At 41.4% G+C, this 5,828-nt stretch overlaps 1 long non-coding RNA gene across 1 annotated transcript; it reads right to left on the minus strand.

The window, feature by feature from the left end:
• Positions 1–2,397: 2,397 nt before the first annotated feature.
• Positions 2,398–5,539, minus strand: LOC125537760. The gene is made up of 2 exons (XR_007296074.1): positions 3,823–5,539; positions 2,398–2,950 (listed from the first exon to the last, which is right to left on the minus strand). It is a non-coding gene; the product is annotated as an uncharacterized LOC125537760 (long non-coding RNA).
• Between the last annotated feature and the right edge of the window lie 289 nt (positions 5,540–5,828).

Raw genomic sequence — 5,828 nt, forward strand, 5'->3', positions numbered from 1 at the left:
ATTCTGGAGCCTCTCCCATGAACATTTTGATCTGGGTCATCCATGTTTGTGTGTGGAAAATGAGATGGAGTTTGAGTGTGAGAAATGAGAAGGGTGGGCATCCCTTTTCAAAGGAAAAAATGGCACATTAGGCATGTTAGGCATGTTAGAGCATTATGTGGGATAAATCTAGAGTTTTATTAGCGCATGCCTCATTAAAACCTTCCATCCCAAGTAAACGAGTACAATGCATGCTCTAGAACAAAAAAAGATTAAAAAATTCAAAGATTACACTGCTCATATCCTTCATCATTCCTGCCCCGCACCCACAGCCGTAGTCGCAGCCTCGTCTGTCTTGACGTGTGCCATCTTGTGCCTCATCGGGTGGCCAGTTGCACCGTGCTTTCCAACATGCAACTTCTTATCGCATCTTTTGCACTTTGCAAAAAGCTCGGTGAGACCATCCTCCTCTATAACTAATTGGGCATCGTAGTTGGCTCAGATTGGAGAGCGTCTCGGATGAACGTTTTGATTTGGATCAGTCATGTTTGTGTGTGGAAAATGAGATGGAGTTTAAGTGTGAGAAATAAGAAGGGTGGGCATCCTTTTTTATAGCAAAAAATGGCATGTTGGGCATGTTAAGGAAGTTAGGCACATGAGGCAACAATAATGCATAAAAAATTGAGGCAAAGTATTATGTGGCATAAATTTTGAGCTTTGTTAGTGGCTACCTCATTAAAACCTTCCATCCCTAGGTTCTAAAACTACAAAAGGGAAATAAAACTACAAAATAAAAAGAAAAGAACTACACTACAAGCCTACAACTAGTCTTCCGGCTCATCTTCTTGAAGGGGCATATCTCCAAACGCGGCTAGCAGTTCCGTGTTTTCTACAGTGTGTTGGGCTCTCCTTCTTGATAGCTCCATGTCTTTCATGGACATCAGTGTTCTCACCATATCAAGGGCGAGACTAGTTCTTCTCTCCTCAACTATTCTTCCAGCAAGGCTGAAAGAAAACTTCGATGACACGGTAGAGACAGGTACCGATAACTGATACGTCCATTTTGCATCATGTTTTCCTACTACTATTTATGATGTTTTTATGCATAATAGTTCTTTTTGGAGTAATTATAATGTCTTTTCTTTGATAATATGCAAGGTACACACAAAGAGGGAGAATTTCGGCAACTGGAAATCTGAACCCAGAAAAGCTACGTCAGGCCACCTATTCTGCACAACTCCAAACAAGCTGAAACTTTACGGAGATTTTTTATGAAATATATGAGGAATATTGGAGCCAATAAGTACCAGAGGGGGCCCACCTGACAGGTAAAACCCACCTGGGCGCCCAGGGAGCCGAGGCGCGCCCTGGTGGTTTGTGCTCCCCTCAGCCCACCTCCGGTGCATATATATATATATATATATGATCGCGCTATTCGTCATCCTGGGTGAGGAATTCTTATTCCTCACCCCAGTCCAATCACACGGACAGAAATTGAAGCCGTCAGAAGCAAAGCTCTTGAGGTAAAATTACAGCATGGATAAAGGGGTTGGTTTCCCACCGTAAACAAAAGGGAGTGAGGTAATTTTACGACTTGCATGCAAGTAAGCTACATGCTGCATGTTGAGGGACTATTAGCGTATCAAAGTCTCAGTATGATGTTGTCGTAGTGTTACGGGACGTTCCTGACTTCTCTTTTTGGATAAGGCTTCGTTTCAAAATTTTATTTCATAGAGATACAGACTTGGAAAAACTGTTGTCGGCCAACATAGGAAAAATGTCCATGCAAATTTACTTGCGGCTTAGCACGGAAGTTAAGGCCAAGGGTCGGTGTGTGATGGCACAAAATATTATGATCTGCTAACTTAATTATTAATTTTTGCTCTAATACCAACTTAAATATAAAGATAAAAACAAATTCCATTCTACAATAATTATCATGTAGGAGCAATCGTCGCATGTGGAATTATGCATCTAACAAATGTGAAATAGCTGAAATCACCATAGCCTTCATACTTTTGAATGTCCATCTTCTAGAACACTTCAAGAAGATAATGGTGCAATGTCATATTGGCGGTACTGCAGCTTTGTTACCATCCATAAGGACAAGCTATTATAAATCATACATACTCAGCAGGAGATGTTAATAACTACACAAAGTAGGTTTAAGGAAGGCCTTTACAACTAGTGTACCCAGTCAAACAAAATCATACTTTTACATTTTACACCATGGGCCATGTCAATACCACTGAAAGTTTTCTCCATAAAATATGTGGATAATTGTACTCAAATCTTTCCATTATGCAATTCAAGCTGGAGCTACCGACTCCCTCCGTCCCATAATATAAGAGCGTTAAAAAACTCTCTTATATTATGGGACGGAGGGAGTACTTTCGAACAACTAAAAGTGAGAGGGAGTTAACATGTAAGTACATTGTCTTGACGATACGAACTATTTTTGCTGTACAAATTACACTAATGATACTCATACTACTCTGCAGTCCCCATGTAATTGACACGATCAAATGCATCATAATTCGTTCTGATATATTTTAATGGCTAAAAATCATTAAATTCACCACACTAAGAGATGGAACGGATCAAAAGCGCAACACTACTAACCCAGGAACCCCCCAAAAGCTCTAATTTTCACAGTTCTGTGCCAAGAGCATCATTTTGCAGAAGGCTGACACTTGCACGTCACAAAGTGTGGTTGAAGCGCCATTCCATTTGTTGGGGCTTCCTCCGCCGTGGCTGCTCATTACTGCTGATCAGCAGGAGTTGCTGGAGGAGGCGATGGATTACAACCCATCAGGAGTTGTTCTTTATTGGGTCTTGGTGCCTACCTCCAGATTCGGTCCTGCATGTATTGACTTCTCATTCCCTGAACTATGTACATCTATATATGATGTAGCGTGCACTAGAACGGGCACGGAGCAAGCAGCTAGTCCATCTACCTGGGTACCATTGCCTGCCAAAACAACATAGATTCTAGGTAGAGTTTCAGCAGTAACGACTCGCTTGCAGCTACCCAATGACAAAATCAAAATACTCAACAGAAGACTGGTTATGCAACTGATGGAAAATCATGCAGATAATCTGTAGATAAATAAGTAAAAAATGGAAAATAAATAAATCTGGCAGTGTAGAGTAGTAAAAGGTGAAAGGAAACAAATAAGTCATATTTGAGTGGATTCCTCTGAAAGACAAGAAAACATGTTAAAGAAGACCAAAAGCAATGCCTTACAGTTTATATGAATCTGAATTAAAAAATGTTGATATGGATCCGTATAGAAACAATGGCTGGGCAAGAAACATAAAATTACGTTTGTTTCAAGAATGTACCAAAACAGATGTTAAATTGGTAAGCTTCAGTACAAAGTAGAAAGTCGATAAATATGATTATTGTTTTAGTAGTAAATGGTTGATATATGTATTCTATTTTGGTAGCAACAAAGGCGCCTCACATGATTAGAAGAAAAAATATCCATTCTATGATGGATCAGAAATTATGCCTTGGCCACACGCATGCATAAAGTAAGCCATGTTTTTCTCTTTTTTTCACATGAAAAGATGCATAACTAGTCATTGGTTAGTAATATAGCTAAGCACATTACATGCCAACGTTGTATTGCAGCAAGAGCGTCTTTAGAACATTAACCTTTTATACACAAATCCTTATAAGTCTACCCTCCCAAACAAGCTGAATGTATTTCTGAAGGAAATTAAAAAGGCTGAATGGAGGAAAATTCCATAAAAATTAGGGTCGCAATAATTATGAGACGACTGCACATGTAGTAATTAAGCACATAATGATAATATGCATCAGCTGGAAGGATTTACCTCGACGGCCGAAATCTGACATATAACTTGGATTTCTGAAACAAGCAACTGCAAGTGCTAGGTTTGGAGCAACGCAAACCAAAACTGGACCACGGAATCTGAGAAAAGTAATACGATCTAAACTAAAGGATTCAGGCTTGAGCTCATCTTAAGCCACAGCAGGCTACAACACAAACACAAACAACAATGGTTAAACCATTATTTGTAAAAACAGAAACTGGAATAAATCAGTAAGAGTTTAAGTGGACAGAAATATAGAAGTAATACTAATTACCCTATATGTTTTATGAACTGAAATAAAAGAAGATAAAAAATACATATCGCGACAACTCATCTTTGAAACCCAATTCAAATGGGAAAATCCATTATAATATCCATCCTGATTCTGCAACTACAGACCTGAGATACTTCTCATCTCAGTACTAGTTATAATGTTTGCTTCGTCTTCTTTGAGCTCAACTGTTACTCTTGAAGCTAATATATATCCCAATGTGATGTTTATTCGATTGAACTTCACCAATGTGATGTTTTCTTGTACTCCTCGTGATTGTAATAAGGTAGCCAACGCCCTTGCTGCAATGGGTGGTGGTGGTCAGGTGCCCCGCCGGCTGTAGTTGGACGACCTGCCGAACGATGTATCTGTACTCTTGGCCAGCGATGTTGCTGAGCCAGTTTAAGTCATGGAATCATGAGGTTCCAATTCAAAAAACAAAATTATAAATCCGAAGACCAATTTATGAACCCAATTATCTTACAACCCACGTTTTATTGCCTAATTCAAGACCCAGAGACCTCAAACCTACATAGATCCATAATGATTACACTAAGTAGCTCTTATTTCTTAATCTAACAACTAATATTTGATGGACCACAGCAGATAGAAAATGCAGCATATGGGCATGCTAAATTGAGGAGTAATTATACAAAAGCCACTGAACCTGAGGAGTCATTAGACACAAACGCATTGGTAGCTCTATTTATGGAAGATTGGAGATTAGTAGGACTGCGTTGGTCAGATCTGGAGAGAAGCTCTTCTTTATTTACCCCCAACATCTAGTCATCTATCTCGTGGACCAGATCACCACGGCCATGCGATTTTTTGTTCAATCTTGGTTGATATAGGAAGAAGGCGCACATTATCAAATCTGCCAAAGGCCATACCAAAACTTGTGCACCCAAATTGAAGCCAGTAAAACTTCAGGAACCTAGCACAGGTATCCATCAATTGTTCAATCTGTGAAGGGCCACACCCTCGCACCATGGCAGCCGCCACAACCGGCAAGACATGCCCACGATTATGCTTAAGTTCCTCAATGGATTGGGTGAGGACAGGAGGAAAAATACAGGGGCATAAATCCGGGCAAAAAACCAAAGTGTGGAGAGCTTACCGTGATGCCGTCATAGTTCGCGAGATGGAGCGGCGCCGTCGTGGCCGGGGCAGAGCACGAAGCGGTCGCAGTCGATATAACCCGCTGTGTTGCCCGTCACCGAGGAACCAGAGAGCTCACCGCACCGCCGAGGCCACCAACTGCCACCGAGTACCACGCCGCTAAGCCTGCACCGCCATCACCAACCACGGGCGCCGCCCAAGACCTAGCCAACCTGGCAACGTTGAGCACCACGCCGCCGTTCGCCGTCGTTAGTCCCAAAACCGTTCGCAGCTTTCTAAAAAGGACGGAGAGGTGGGCTGTGTTCTGAGTAAACGCATAAAAGGTAAAATTACCTCGCCCCTGATGTAAATTTACAGTGAGGGATGGGCCTTTCTTCCAATCGCAGAACGGTGGCGGCATCCACCAGGGTGAGGAATAAATTATTCCTCACCCTGGGTCTTAAATAGACTTTCTATATATATATATATATAAGTCAATTTTGACCTAGAAAAAATCAGAAAAAGACTTTCGGGATGGAGCGTCGCCGTCTCGAGGTGGAACTTGGGCAAGAGCACTTTTGCCCTCCGGTAAAGTAATTTCGCCGGGGGAACTTCCCTCCCGGAGGGGGAAATCATC

Source organism: Triticum urartu, chromosome 2 (genome assembly GCF_003073215.2).
Source record: "Triticum urartu cultivar G1812 chromosome 2, Tu2.1, whole genome shotgun sequence".
NCBI classification, from domain to species: domain Eukaryota; kingdom Viridiplantae; phylum Streptophyta; class Magnoliopsida; order Poales; family Poaceae; genus Triticum; species Triticum urartu.